Source organism: Peromyscus maniculatus, chromosome 14, assembly GCF_049852395.1.
Source record: "Peromyscus maniculatus bairdii isolate BWxNUB_F1_BW_parent chromosome 14, HU_Pman_BW_mat_3.1, whole genome shotgun sequence".
Classification (NCBI taxonomy): Eukaryota; Metazoa; Chordata; class Mammalia; order Rodentia; family Cricetidae; genus Peromyscus; species Peromyscus maniculatus.
Genome location: NC_134865.1, coordinates 45,878,425 through 45,893,785, shown reverse-complemented (window position 1 = coordinate 45,893,785; position 15,361 = coordinate 45,878,425). Strand labels below are relative to the sequence as shown.

Genomic DNA, 15,361 nt, shown 5'->3' with positions numbered 1-15,361 from the left:
TCTCTGCTTGCATTTCTGGTATGACAGGAAAGGAGACCTTAGCAGGGATGTGTAGGCAGTGTGTGTGTGTGTGTGTGTGTGTGTGTGTGTGTGTGTGTGTAACCTTCAAAGACAACAGAGGTGGTAGCTCCATTTGAACACCAGTGCTTTGTAAGGGGCTCCTTGGAAGGCCACCACCCATGGGAACTTTCTTATTGCGTGTTTCATCAAATGTCTATTCAGGAAGGTCCGCTGTGTGACAAAGGGGAGGCTCTCCCTTCTTACACCTTCTTTCTTTTCTCCAATTAGTCCGGGCATAAGAGCTACCGGCCAGTTAAGGAAGCTTTCTTGTTTCCTCCCAGAGGCTGTGAAGGGGATGGAACTCGCATCTCTGTCAGCTTGTTGACAGTGAAAAGCAGCTTCCTGGGAGGGAGGTGGGGCAACAGCTTTGCTAAGGAAACAGGGGATAAGAGCTTTTCTGGAGAGGGCTCACCCAGGAGCCCAGGAATTGCAAGCTTCTCTGGAGCGGAGTAGCCAGTACAGGTTAGGAGCCCAAGTTCCTGGATGGTGTGGTGGTGGCACCACTACCCACCTGGCCTAGGCTGTGGTATATGAAGCCACTCCCTACGTGTAGAAATTCCATGAGGAAAGACAAGATCCTGTCATTTCCCCAAGTGCTCAGATTACCCACTGGCTCTCTTGAGTCTTTCTGTCCAGACACAGAGGGAGAGTTCAATGTTTCCAAATAGGTGGAAAAACTGACGATGGTTGGAAAATTCTAGCACTGCCCTAGTTTCTGAGAAACCCCCACGAGAGCTACTAAAATTCAAAATGGAGCCAGGCTTGGTAAGCCCAAGAGCCCTGGGGATTTGGAGGAAGTGAATTAATGGCCAGAAGTAAATGTAACGTACAAATACTTCTTGTTGTGCCTGATGGAGGCTTCTTCCTTCTTTAACTGGAGGTTTAGTGGTACAATATGTAAGTTCTTATAAAAATTATTACATCTATTTATTTTGTGTGTGTGCGCACACGCACGTGTGCAAGTGCGTGTGCAAATGCGTGTGGAGGTCAGAGGATAACTTGAAGGCTTCAGGTCTCTGCACCTATCATGGGGTCCTTGGAGGGAACTCAGGTCATCAGGCTTGGTGGCAAGCACCTTTCATTGCTAAGCCATCTCGCTAGAACAATCCAGAAGTTCTTTATGGATAACTGTGTTACTAGAGAATCCTCTCTGGTCTCCATTTTGAAGACAGGAGACTCCAGCTGAAACATAGTCACAGAACGAGGGCTTTCATCACCTAAAATTCACACGAGAAGACTAGACTTTACTGTGTATTTTGAGGTGTGGCATTTGGGAGGTGATTAGGTTATGGGGGTGCTTATAAATGGTGTTCTTATAAAAACAACTAGAGAGAGAGAGAGAGAGAGAGAGAGAGAGAGAGAGAGAGAGAGAGAGAGAGAGAGAGCGCTCTGGCCGCTTCATTCCTATACACCAGAAAAGAAGCTCCCACCCGACATCGGCGACTTGATCTTATACTTCCCACCCTTTAGTCTTGTGAGAAATAAATTTCTGTTGTGTACAAGTCAGCCTGTGGTATTTTATCATAGTAGTCTGAATGGGTTAAGAAATACTCTAGGCATTCAGTAATGATAGACATGGGCATTTTTTTTTTTTTTTTTTTTTGGTCTCTTTCTCCTTTCCAGCTTTAGGAAGTAAAATTACAAATGGGAAACTTATTTCTTTCTGTGCTGGCAATTACTTTTACTTCTTTACAGTTTTATACGAGGATTCACACTTCCTGTAAGCGGGGAGATGCCTGTTCTCGTCACTATTACATTCCCAAGCACACAGTAGGTTTCAGTGAATCCCGTTGGATGAACGGGTGGATGAATAGATGAATGAGTGAATTCAAATTCATAAGCACAGATGAATTTATACCTCACACAAACACAGCCGAGCCTCTGCATCTGTGGACTTGTAGACACGGATCAAAAACGTGGCAAATGTCCTATCTAAAGTGTGGCTCTGGGAGTGACGTGGGGACGCTCTGGATAAATGACAACCATAGGGTCTGGCCTGTCTCTTCCCTGAGAAGCTAGTCCAAGCTTGTCCAATGTTAGAGACACTACTTGATTCTTCTATTAAATAGGTTGGTTTGTTATGTGTGTCTCGTCTTGAACCCTGATGCATTTTAATCCCGAGTACTCATTCTTACCAAGTATAGTATTTTGAGCTTCTAACAGTAAGTTTTCTGGTTCAGAGTTAAAAAATCAAAAACAAAACAAAACAAAAAAAAAATAAAGTGTACAGGCCAATGTGTACAGGTTCAATGGTAGATAGAGCACATGCTTAGCACATGCTTAGTATGGGTTTGAATCCCAGCACCCAAACTACAGGAACAAAGCCACAAAGTATGAGGCAGGACACTCTTCCTGGATGATGACGACAAAAATACCCTGGGCAGTGAGCCTTGCCTCTGTTTTCTTTTTTATAAAGCCTCAACATCAACCTAGACAGCGGCCGTCTCGGCAGACTGAAGGGAGGCTCACTGGACGGGAATCCACGCTGCCATCACGCTTCGCTCTCCCGGGCCATGAAACATTTCAGTTTTTCCCAAGCCCACTGCCAATGCTGAAATGCCAGGAAATGCTGGGCACCTGGCCTGTGAGGATGGACACACTTCCTAGTTTACAGGAATAAGCTGTGGAGAACAGAGTTTTACTTCTTTAATGGTGGCAGACCACGGCATTGGAACGCAGGCTTTTTGGAGCGGCCGAGGATCCGCAGAGGGGAAAACAAAGACCTCACAGATGCCTCCAGCCTGTGGGCACCTTCCTGGCAGAGGTGGACGACCTCAGCTAACTTCTCTCACTTCTTTCTCTTGTGTTATTTTTCAACCTTCTCCATTACTCAACCAAATTCTTGCAGAGGGGAGAAAAAAAAAGAACCATGAGCATACACATAAATCAGTCAGAAGGAAACTCTGATGGCCTCTGGCGTGTTTGAACCTGTTCACAGGGAAGACAGTAAAACCTCAGTGCTCCTTAGGCCAACATTGTGTCACTGTTCTCAGTGTCCCAGGGAAGTAGAGGGCCCGCAGAGTTCTCAGTTACAATTCATCTTGTCAACGTTTTCCTAGCTTCGCAAGCTAATTTCACGCCTGCGTCTGTCTCAATTCCGTCTGTGTAGGACTACTTTTTCTTTAAATAAAGGCCTGCTTTTCTGCCTTGCTGCTGTCTTCTTTCCCAAACACTCCCCCACCCCTGCGTTCCTGTCTACCTGTCTCTGTCTCTCTTCTTTTAATCAACATAAGAGCTCTGTGTCCCTCAGGAAGGACTCCCTAAAGAGAGAATTCTGTGACTCAGAGTCACCTGCCTCCCTCTACTCCCCACTCCCATTTCTTCATCAAAGGAATGCTAAAATCCTCACCAGGAGAGCTTGGGAGGGGCAAATAGCACACTTCTGGAATCATCTAGAATTTTTATACCCTTTCTTGCTTCACTGCGAAACCTGGGGCTGGGGCCGGGGCTCCTGACTGCTCCCACCTTTTCTGAAGAACAGGAGCTAGCTCTTCATTTTCTCCCCTTGACAGAATCCGGTTTCAGTGTCTTGCAGACAAAGGTGTTCTTCCACAGGGAAGTACACACTGCTGTTCTGAAGCCCAGTTAGAAACAGTGATTGATGCAACCCCTCCCCGTGGAGAAGACAGCTTTGTTGCTATGCTGCTAAAATGAGCTGTGGTATGCCTGCTGCAGAATCAGAAAGAAAAAAAAAAAAACACAGTTTCTCCAACACAGACACAATTCTTCCAGTGCTCGGACATTTTCAGACTCTTCAGTGGCTCGTCACCGCACCTTTTTCCAAAGGTTTAGGATCCATCTCTTTAGAGACCAGGGGACAACTTCTGTACGTGTAGGACAGGCTGCCATTTGCTTTTCAACAAGAAGCACATCCAAGCACACGGCTTGTACACGCTCAGACCGTTTCTGGGAGCACATAGGAGCAGGAGGACAGGAACTGGGGAGCTTCGGACAGGAGGATGAGGGGGGTTAGGTCTCACTGTGTTCCTTTTACAGCAGTTAGCAATTGCTCCCTTTTTGATCACTGTTGTGCATCTTGTACATTTTAACATTCTGTTAAAATGGCATTTATTTAAGGGTCAGGACGGGACTGGGAATTGAACCCAGGCTTCACATATGCTAGGCAAGGGGTCTACCTCTGAGCCAGACTCCTAGTCCTTTAAAAATGTCTTTTTTTAATTTTTGAGATAGGGTCTTCCTATGTTATTCAGTCTAGCCATGAACTCTCCCTGTAGCCAGGGCTAGCCTTACATTTGCACCCATCCTGTTTCAGCCTCCTGAGTAGTTGGAATGACAGCCCCCCCCCCCCACTCCCAGGCCTGGCTGGTGTTGTTCTCTAATCAATACAGGAACTGCGGCTCATCAATCTTCCTGACGCTCCTCTTCCCCAATGAATTCTGCTGGACAAATGTGGCCAGAAGTCAAACAGAAATGAAGAAATATTGCTCTGCCTTGTGCCAGCAACTCCATGATACCTGATACTCCATGAAAATGAGCAAGAGCGAAGCAGCCTAGGGTGCAGCCTGAAGTGAGTGTGATGAGTGAAAAGCAGCGGGAGGGCTTTCTGTCCACCTTCCCCCTGAACACACCCCTTCTCTGTCTGCCCAGGCCGAAGAGCATCTCACTGTTCTGCCTACCTGCCACTCCCGGATAAAAAACACACACACAAACAAAAAATTAAACATATTTCCATCTCAACCAGTGAGAAAATATAATAGTATAAAATAAACAGTTAATAACCATACACTCCATTCCAAACTATTGGATTTTTTTTCTTCCTGCTTTTTTACACATTTCTGCATGTACACACATATATAAACGGCTTCTGCTGTTCTTTTTTTTTTTTATAGGATTAAAATGAGCACCACACAGAATGCTTTTTAACTTTCTTTCCCCCCACTGAATTGTCAAAGATAAATTACTTAGGCTAACAACTGTGACAACTGTAGATTTATTCATTCTTTTTGGTACAGGGATCTTTCCTTTCGTAGTTACACGCTACTTCACGTGAGTGTACCATCGTGAACGTTGGCTGATACCAGAACAAACAGGAGTCAATTTTCGCAATAGCCCAGGGGGTAGGACACACTCTTAGACCCATGTTACAGATTGTGAAGTTATGAATTAAAGTTTTATCTGGCATCATATAAAACTAATATAATGTGGAGGTCTCAAATTCAAGTTTGATTCCAGAGCTTTATTCTAGTGTCAAGACTGCCTCGATTGTTCACTATCAAACAGCTGAGAAGCACAGAAAAGTAAAGTTTAAAGGGGCCACCTGTGTGTCTCACACACCCAGACCCCCCACAGCTGATGTGCTAGTGACGGCCCCAGGGACAGTTCCACGGCACAGTGCACGCAGCTGAGGAAGGGGCTTTGCTTTGTCTGGTTTCCTTTGTTTGCTATTGCAAAGACCCGTAAAACACCCATCCTCGGGAGCCTGCCACAGTGTGTGTGCGCCTTTATTGCCAGCACTGTGGAGGCAGAGAGGCAGTCAGATGTCTGTGCGTCTTATTGCCAAGGGCCTCAGTGTCAAAAGGAGAGCATGGCCAGTTGCCATGGGGCACCCTAAACCCGAGAGTGCTTGGAGCTAGAAAAACTCGGGGCCAGTGACAACTAAGTTAAGATAGAAATGATCGGTAGGGGTGAGGCTGGCAAAAAGAGGAGGAGGCAAAGATAGAGGAGAAGGCAAGTCCACATACACAGCGCCTACCTAGAGGCCCAGGGATTCACCAGGATTCAAAAGGGGTCATTATGGGGGTTTGCAGAGTTTTGATACATCCTCTATAACATCCAACAACCGCCACCTACTTACTTCCCACAGCCTGAAATTTCCTTATCTGCTGAAAACCACGGCATCACTTACCGTGTACAGTAGTTATACGTAATTAGAACTAAATAGATAAGAACCGTCCTACAGGAAAGTGTCTCCTTACAAGAGACATGATGGTTTCCACGCTGCTCCAGCTCTGCTGTGACAGCATCCCTGACCACACCCAGCGCCTCCCTCCCGGAGCTGTACCACGAATGTGCTTCCAACAGATATTGACATGGACCCTCCTCCTTGCCACCTTTCTTCAGTTTGCTAAAATGCCATTACCCAAGAAGTTTGTCTTGACCCTGCCTGTAAATTCAATGTTGTTGATTCTCTCCTCCCGTTATCAAGCCTTGTCTTCGCCGAGTTTATCATCTCAGCATCCGACAGACTTTTAGTCTGTTTGTCTGCTCCTGGTAGAATTTAAGTTCCCTGGGGGTAAAGGAGGGTTGCCTGTGTTGGTACCTGTATTTCCCACGGCTTAGGGCCCTGTGTGGAACGCTGTAGATACTTATCAAGTGTTGGCTGAGGGCATGCACAAGGCCCCAGCTTGGGGGCAGGACTCATTTTATCCTCCTTTGATCCCCAGGAGCCAGGCACAAAGCTGAGTAGGGGGAGCAGTTCAGACATTTGTCGAACTGTCCGGTTGAATTGCTTTTGACAAATGGCGGTGTTCAGCCGGTACAGAAAGGTCAACCTGCTGCATTTGTACCGCTCAGCAGATAAATCCAAGTTGTCGGCCACGACAATGGAAAACAGGTTTTGTGGTCAATTTGGTAGGAAAAAGAGCAAAACTGGTGGTCTGATTTCATTAGCCAGGGAAGCAGATTAGCACATTTATCAATTAGGTACAAATAACCAAGCTATTGTTGACACGAAAGCCAGGCACAGACGTGGCGTGCCAGGGCCGCTCCTGTGATTTAATGAATGAAGTACACAGAATGATTAAGTGTTTCAGGGTTTATGTTTTGTCCTGACCTTAAGCTGGGTCCTTTGAGAAAAGACATTACTGGTGTTAAGCCTTCGGGATGGGTATTCAGTCTACTGATGGAAAGGTCCTTGAATCTCCCCTCAAATTAACCACCTCAAATTTTGTCTCACTACTAGAAGGGGTAAACTAACAAAAAAGAGTTCAACCGCTCTTTTTGAGACAAAATTAGAGACATTCCGGATTTCAACAAAAAGCAAGACTCATAACTTCAGGTTCTACGACCTGCCCCACAGGCCCAACAACCTCCCCAGAAAATCACCTCAAGGGGTTTGTAACAAATACATGACAAGGATATAAAAACTTATCATTCCAAGACAGTACTGAAGTACCAAGAAAAGAATTCTGGGGGGAAAACACTGTTCTTCAAAGGGCTGAATTTAGTAACTTAAATCACATTTGTCTGGAGAACTCCCCCATCTCAGTATCATTTCAACATAAGTGGAAAGAATCAAGGTTGTCTGGCGACTCGCATGCAAAAGCAGTGTCCTTCCTGATTTGGCAGGCGTCACGGGGTGGGGGTGGGGGGCAGGTCCTTACTTCTGCCCCACAGGGACACTGGCTCTCTGCTTACACATAGTAGGTAAAAAGACTCAGAGCCTTCAACAGCTTGCTCACATCTCCAGAACCAGGATTGGGTTCGCTGCCCCGGTTCACGGGAAATCATCCAAATCATTCCCTGAGCAGGAAGGATGTATGTACGATCTCAACAACCTTACAATAAAAGATTATTTTTCTACTCTTTTATGGCCTCATATTTCTCATGGAATTCCATTTGGGGGGCCATTTACTGTAAATGCCACAGAAGAGCTGTTATCTCTTCAGCCCTGTGGCCATATTTCGGCAGATTTCAAATGGGAACTGCTCCCCAAGATTCTGTCTTTGGTCCACTTGTTCACACTGGTTTCATGATTTGAGCTAACAGCTATGTGCTAATGACATTGGAATATTTAACTCCATACCATTCTCTTTCTTGGCTTCAGGCTCCTTACCCACCTACCCATAGTACAGTAGTTCTCAATCTGTAGGTCGTGACCCCTTTGGCAAACCTCCACCTCCAAAAACATTTACATTGTGATTCATAACAGTAGCAAAATTACAGTGATGAAGTGGCAATGAGAATAATTTTACAGTTGGGGGTCACCACAACATGAGGAACCGTGTTAAGGGGTCACAGCGTCAGGAAGGTTGAAAACCACTGCCACGGTGCATTGCCATTGAAAAACTCTCACATGCCTGAAGCATTTCTAAAGCTCCTCACTTTCCCCTTTGGCCTAGACCTCCCCTGGTCTCCTGGTCCTGTCTAGCTGTTGGTATCACTAGTCATGCCACTACCCATCCCAGTGCTTGGGGATGCTCTGGCACCCCTATTTTGGGTCCAGCCCTAAGTCTTGGCTGTTCTCCTCAGTGATAGCCTTTACTTTTGTGCTCTCTGCTGTCCTATATTATTTCTTTACTTTAGGTCATCATTGTCTGTCTACAAGGGACACTGTCACTGCCTCGAATGGAAACTCCCCTGGGTTGCCACTCACCATGCGCATGTCCACAGGGGCCACTATCCCCCGACAGCACGTGAAATCAAAATGGACTCATATCAAGCAAACCGCTCAACCCAAACTCCCTGGAAGAGAATGTGTCTGATACTGTTTCTCACTACATAGCTACTGCCTCCCTTCTTAACAGGAGCCCGCTCTTTCGTTGGAAAGGACTCCTTGGAATGTGATACTGTATTTCCTGGCCCTCGCTGCAGCCAGGGGTAGCCATATGACTAAGTTCCAGCAAACTCCATGTAAGCACTATATATACCTTCAAGAAGGGAGCTTACTCAGTTGGAAAGAGTACCCTTTATACCTTTTCTGACTACTTGGAATTTGAAGTCAGAGGCAATCCCCGGAGCATTGGCTAGGAGGTAGCCATGAAGGGGTCAGGAGAAGAAACACAGACTTCCAGGTCCCACAGGACTGCATGGAGCTCCGTGACAGAGCTGGACCTTGAGTTTTTACAAGACAAACATGTTTCTATTTGGCTTAAGTAGTTGCCATGTTTAGGCTTCCCATGACTGGCAGTTGTGCCAAATTTCAAGCCCTTGGCAGTCTCATTCCAGCAGTCCCCAGGGACCTCATCTGCCCCTGTAGCAACCTTTAGCCTTTGGTACTACCACAGTTTCTGTAGCTCTCAGTTCTACCTGTCTGGTCACCGGCTACTTTCATGCGTCTCCATTTTGCTCCAGTGTAGCCCCTTTCCACAACCAAATATCCCTATCTTCGGTCAGCTTTAACTTCCCCTGCTCAGTTCAGACGTCACTTCCTCCATGATGCTCGCCTGAATGCCTTACACTGAACGGCCGTTCTCTGTATTCTCAAACCACTGTGGGTATCCTCTGAGGGCAAAGGTAAAATGCCCCCAGTAGGCTCATGCGCTCAGTGGACCTCTTTCTTGGTCTCTAGCTGGTAGTATTGTCTTGAGAGATTGGGGGACCTTTGGGAATGTGGCTTAGGTAACAAAAGTCGCTCGCAGGAGGTAGGCCTTGACGGCTAGAACTCTCTCTGCTTCCCGATCTGCCAACATATGAGCAAACCACTAGGCAAGCTGCTGCCACCCAGACTAAGCTGCCATGAACGCCACCATACCTTCTCCACTGTGACAGTCTAAAACTAACCGTGAACAAATTCCTCTTCCCTTACGTTGCTGTTTTTGTTTTTTTTGTTTTGTTTTTGTTTTTGTTTTTTAATATTTTGTCACTGCAATAAAAGAAGGAAATAACACACTGGGCATGCTCCAGTTTTGGAACCCATCTGCCATTAGTGGTCTGTGGATTATCCATCTCACTTCACCACCACCGCCCAAAAAAGCCTCAAAGAGCAGAACCTTACGCCATTCATTTCGGAGGATCTGTACCTCCTCAAACGATGCTTGACACACTGTGTCCACCCACGTGTTCTTGCCTTGACTGGATTTTCCTCAGTGAATTAGAGCAAACAGGGATGAATGCCTCAAAATGCCTGATTAACTCTTCAGTCATCAGGAAGTTGAGGATTATTCATGTTTTCAGTTTTCTGAAGATGGACTACAAATTGCAGATGAACCACACTGACAGAAGCTTTACCGTGAGAAACAATTTGCTGGTTGGATATTTGAGGCCTGAATTTCCTCATCTTTAAAAAAGAAGTTAGGCCGGGCGTTGGTGGCGCACGCCTTTAATCCCAGCACTCGGGAGGCAGAGCCAGGCGGATCTCTGTGAGTTCGAGGCCAGCCTGGGCTACCAAGTGAGCTCCAGGAAAGGCGCAAAGCTACACAGAGAAACCCTGTCTCGAAAAACCAAAAAAAAAAAAAAAAAAAAAAAAAAAAAAAAAAAAAAAAAAAAAGAAGTTAGCCTTAGGTCATCGTTGAGGCCTCTACTGTTTCTAAAATTTAATAATCCTATTGTTGGGTCTAAACACCAAGACAGGGATGCAAGAAACTCACAGTGACTGACGGTTCCTCCAGGGATTGGCAACATGACCAGCTTACCTAACTCTCAAATAAATTATTTATGAGGTATATCTAATAAAATTTTAAAGTCATCAGATGACTGTGTATACTCTGGGATAATGGAGTGCTAACTGTGGGAAAATATGCCTCACTGGTTTCAGCTACAAGTCTCTTAAAAGCCCTAGAATTTGCCATTTTTTTTTCCTGTTACTGGGCATCTGCATTTGCTGTTCTTTCTGCCTGGAATATTCTTCTCTTCTTCGTCACTAATGGCATGAGCCTAAAAGTCACTTTCTTAAAAAGATCTTCTATTTCTCCCTAGGCATAACCCGTCACCCTAGGGAAATTCCTGACTGTGGCACTGCATTCCTCTGCTTCACGGCATGGGCCATACTTGCCACTTCTGTGTGTGTGATCACCTGACAGACAACTTTCTCCATCACAGGACCCTGTTCTCCACTAGGGAACAATCTTGGTTTTGCTCATCATTCTGTTCAAATCCTTGGCAGTGCGTTGATGGTCACTGAACACTAAGCGGTCTCCAAGCACTTCTCAGGGGGAGCGAAAGGGCCAAGGGTTTTCTGTGGGAAGGGGGAAACTGCGTCCAGGCAGGTGTCAGGTAAGTGCAAACAGCTGGAAACCCCGAGTTCTCCATACATCTTTAGAAAAAGAATAAGGGACAAGGGTCACTCTCTGGTGACAATGGAGGAATGGTCTCTGAATGAGCAATGTGTACAAGAAGAAGGCAAGAATGTGACTTAAAAGTTCTGGGAAGGGCTCAGCACCCAAATCTCATGTGAAAGTTACTCATGTCCTGAGCACGTCTGTGGCTGGCCCTTTCTCACTATAACAAGGGCTTTAAAAACAACAGATGACAGTGTGTAGCCATCACTGCAGTCAGGTAAGTAAGTGAAGAATGAACAAAGTTGCTTCTCAGTAGAGAGGATGACGCCATTAGATGACAAAGTGAAAACAGACACACCGAATTTGACTCTCGCCTTTACCCAAAGAGATTTTTCTTATTAAATTCAGAGGGAAAACACAAATATGGAAATGCATTCTAATATAGGTGGGGTAAGAGTACACAACTCTAGGCTCAAATGAAAGATATTTGGGAGTTTGCAAGTCTGCTAATAAGGAATGCTGAGAAGTAAGGGAGGTCCCAGGAGACAGAATCCGAGATGTTGACCCAGTTTTCCAGAAGGGAAGAATTTCAGAGAACAATGACTCAAACATGAAGCATCTGCCATGGACCCAACACAGAAATGATTTGCAAGCAAATTCCTTGTGAATCTCTAGCCAAGGAAGCAATGTTCTCAGGGGTGATCTCACTATGGGTTCACTGAACAAAGCCACACCTAACTAAGTTCAGATCACACAAGTATCTGAACAAGCCAGGCCCCCAATATCCTTGATCCTGTCTTTGAGAAAAGAGGTGGGCAATGTCTGAGAAGGTTATCTTCACAGTCATCCACTGTATGCAGAGCCTAGTTTAACAGAACTTTTCTGGTGGGGATAGGGTTGACCTTCCTAAACTGTAAAAAAAAAAAAAAAAAAAAAAAGAGTTGGGAATATAGCTCTGTGTTAGAGTGCTTGTCCTAGGACTGATCTCCAGCACTGGAAGAACTAAAAATTTAAAAAACAAACAAACAAAAAACACAAACAAGGCAGAGGCAGGTTTTTCTCTCAGGCTGAAGAGAAATCAAAAGTGATTCTCAGAAAAGGTCAAAGGTTAATACTGTATTCTGTGAGTGTAAGAGGAGAAGACAGAATGCTAGATCTGGCTGTCAGCTTCTGTGGGCTGGTTCACATCTGGAAAACGGGATAGTGAAATAGTGTGCAGGCACTTCGGGAGTGAACACTGATTGGCAAATGTGCAGCCTGCCAAGGGCTGCGCAAGGTCTGACGCAGTCAGGCTCACACGTGGTAGAGTGAGTGTGGAGATGCACTCGGTGTTTGAGTGGAACATGGTAAGCAGGCACCAGAATTAAAAATTCTATAAACTCCTCCTTACCTAACACATCACAGATACACTCCACCCTTTGTCAGAGACAGAGTAAATGTATGCTGGCAGGCTTGGTGGTTTGGAGTTGAAATGTTAGAGCTGACCGAAGTCTCCTTTAATGCAGTTTATAGAGCATGATAGAGAAAGGTTCCTGTACTGCTCTATGTGGCCTGCGTGTCTTTTTATTTCCCTACTTTTTCTGTAGAGTCAGACTTTAGGAAAATGTCCAAGCTACACAGAAGTTATTCAGGCACCATCTGGGTTCCTGGTAACCTATGACACAGGGATAAGCAGATCTTTTTCCTTTGTCAAAGCTGACTCCATGACTGTCTGCTCTCCAGCTCACTTTGGTTGGAGGACTTTGTTGGACAGCAGACTTTGCAACCAAAAGCACAAAGGCAGAGCCTTCTGCAGCTGTACCTCCCAGGACCCAGGCTCGAGGGTGAATGCACCCGAGAGTCAGGGTGAGCACACAAGCTATAAAACACAGATGTATATGATCAGCCTGTCTTCTGATCTACCCACAGGTATAGTCACTGAAAGGAGAGAAACTCATGCTGGAGAGAGTGCTTCATCTTCTTCCTAAGGTTCTGATTGATGATGACTTGCCAATGGTACCACCTTTACAGTTTGCTGGAAAATAAGCCACACACATCCAGGGATAAAGCCTCCAAAACCAACCAACCAACTAACCAACCAACCAACCATCCATACAATCAACCAACCAACCAACCATCCATCCATCCATCCAACTAACCAACCAACCAACCAGTCAACCAGCCAACCATCCAACCATCCATCCATCCATCCATCCATCCATCCACCCATCCATCCAACCAACCAACCGACTAACTGACCGACTGACCAATAACTTTATTTAGACAGCTCAGAGGAAGCTTCTAGAGAGGGCATTTCAGTTTTTATAAAGGCCATCTTGGGACACACATGATAAAGGGACATGTCTGAAGTTCCTAAGTTTCTTACTAGATTCCTGAATCCAATTCACACTCTCTGTGACCCAGATATGCCCTTGACTGTGTGTGAATTCCAAGGACTTGGCTTTCAGAGCCTCACCTTTAAGTCTCTGGCACCAGTCAGGAGCCTGATGGAATTAAAGCATCCCGTGGAACAAATCCACAAGGCAAAAATAGCACTTGAATCTATCCTGATTAAATGCTTTCCCTTCAAAGTCAGCCATATCAGTTAGAAGCTAATGAACATGAGGATCTGAGTTTGAGAATAAATGAAAATCAGAATTGAGTTGGAAATTAGAATTGAGTGACAGATAAAAGAAACTGGAAGAAAACCAGTATGTGGATGAATACTGCCTCATCAGAAACACCATCAGCCACAAAGCCAATGCTCTATAAGCCTATGCTCACAAAGCAAATGGAAGTAAGTGTGACATTCAACATGGAAGAGCAAGCTTGTGCTTGTATCAATGTGGGGTGCCATGTAAGGAAAGGCCCCAGGGAGTCAGGCCACCTGACTTGAAGCCTCACTCCCCTTCCCTATTTCTGCTTTAATTTTCACAATTAACAGTTATTCTGACACTATAAGGAGAATAAGACACCAGCCTTCTAGTGGTATCTTCAATCTTCAAGATTCTCCTGAACAGAGAAGGTAGCAGAAGAGTTAGGCAGGGTTTGAAATCTCAGTTCAGCACCTGCTAGTAGCCTGGTTATTACATCTCTCCAAGAATTATTCGTCTAAACAACAGAGATGGCCATAATGTTAAGGAGAAGGGACACTTGTAGGTAACATGTTGATCCTGGAACAAGTATTCCAAGTAGGGAGGTCATTATTCCTAAAAAGTAAATGTGGGAAAGTCTCTCTTTGGGATAAGCAGGGTAGAGATAGGTGACTCATACAGTATATTTTGCCAGGTGGTAGTGGCACACACCTTTAATCGCAGGGATCAGGAGGCAGAGGCAAGCAGATCTCTGTGAGTTCGAGGCCGGCCTGCTCTACAGAGCGAGTTCCAGGACAGTCAGGACTGTTGCACAGAGAAACCCTGTCTTGGGCATGGGGGAGGAGAGTACATTTCAACCAGAAAGCTCTTTGCTTTAGTATTCAGGGTCCTACCATAAAACATAGATTCCCCCCCCACACACACACACAAAAGCAATAACTGCGTCACCAGAAGAGAACAGGTGTGTTCGCTAGGTTCCTTCCTGTTGCTGCAGCAAAGTGAACATGGGACTAGAGCAGTAGCTGACAGCTTACATCCTGATCTGAAGATAGGAGGCAGAGAGCGGGGAGCGGGAGGATGGAGCCTGGGCCTGGTGTGGGCTTTTGAATCATCAAAGCCCATCTCCAACAACCCACCTCCTCCAACAAGACCACACCTCCTAGTCCTCCCTAAGCAGTTTCACCAACTTGGAACCACACATTCAAACACGAGCCTATGGGGGCCATTCTCATTCTAACCACCACAGCTATGGTTCATTGAAACAGGGAATATGAGGTAGCAGGAACTTAAGACATCCAGTCCCATCACATCCACAGGGAAAATGAATGCACACATGCTAACCCACGCTTATCCTTACTTTCTTCTCTTTTATAGAATCTAGGACCCAAACTCAGAGAACAGTGCTGCACACTTGCACGCCAGGTCTTCCCGCATCAGTTAATGTGACTGAGACAATTCTCCACAGGCTAATCTAATCTAGACAATGCCCAAGGCTAATCTAATCTAGACAATGTCTCATTGAGACTCCTTTTTCAGATGCTTCTTGTGATTCTAGATTGTGTCAAGCGGATCACGACAACTTGCCATCGCATGCGGCAATCAAGTTATAACGTGATTTAAAGAGTGAGAGGCTTCGGACCACAGGTGGAAGGAAATGTCAACATGAACACACCCCGGCACTCACTAGCTCTTCCATTTCTTACGTTACCCACCATCTCTCTGATTTATGCTTCATTGGATAGCCATTGAAAACACCAATCAGATTTTTAGTCCATTCAAATGACTATTAAGGTCCAAAGATTGTATCATGAAATGTAATCAAACACTGTT

General features: G+C 45.5%; 1 protein-coding gene across 2 annotated transcripts in view; it reads right to left on the bottom strand.

Moving 5' to 3' along the window:
• The window catches only part of Prkch (protein kinase C eta), a 211,941-nt gene that overhangs the window by 50,268 nt on the left and 146,312 nt on the right, over window positions 1-15,361 (bottom strand). The window lies entirely within an intron of this gene.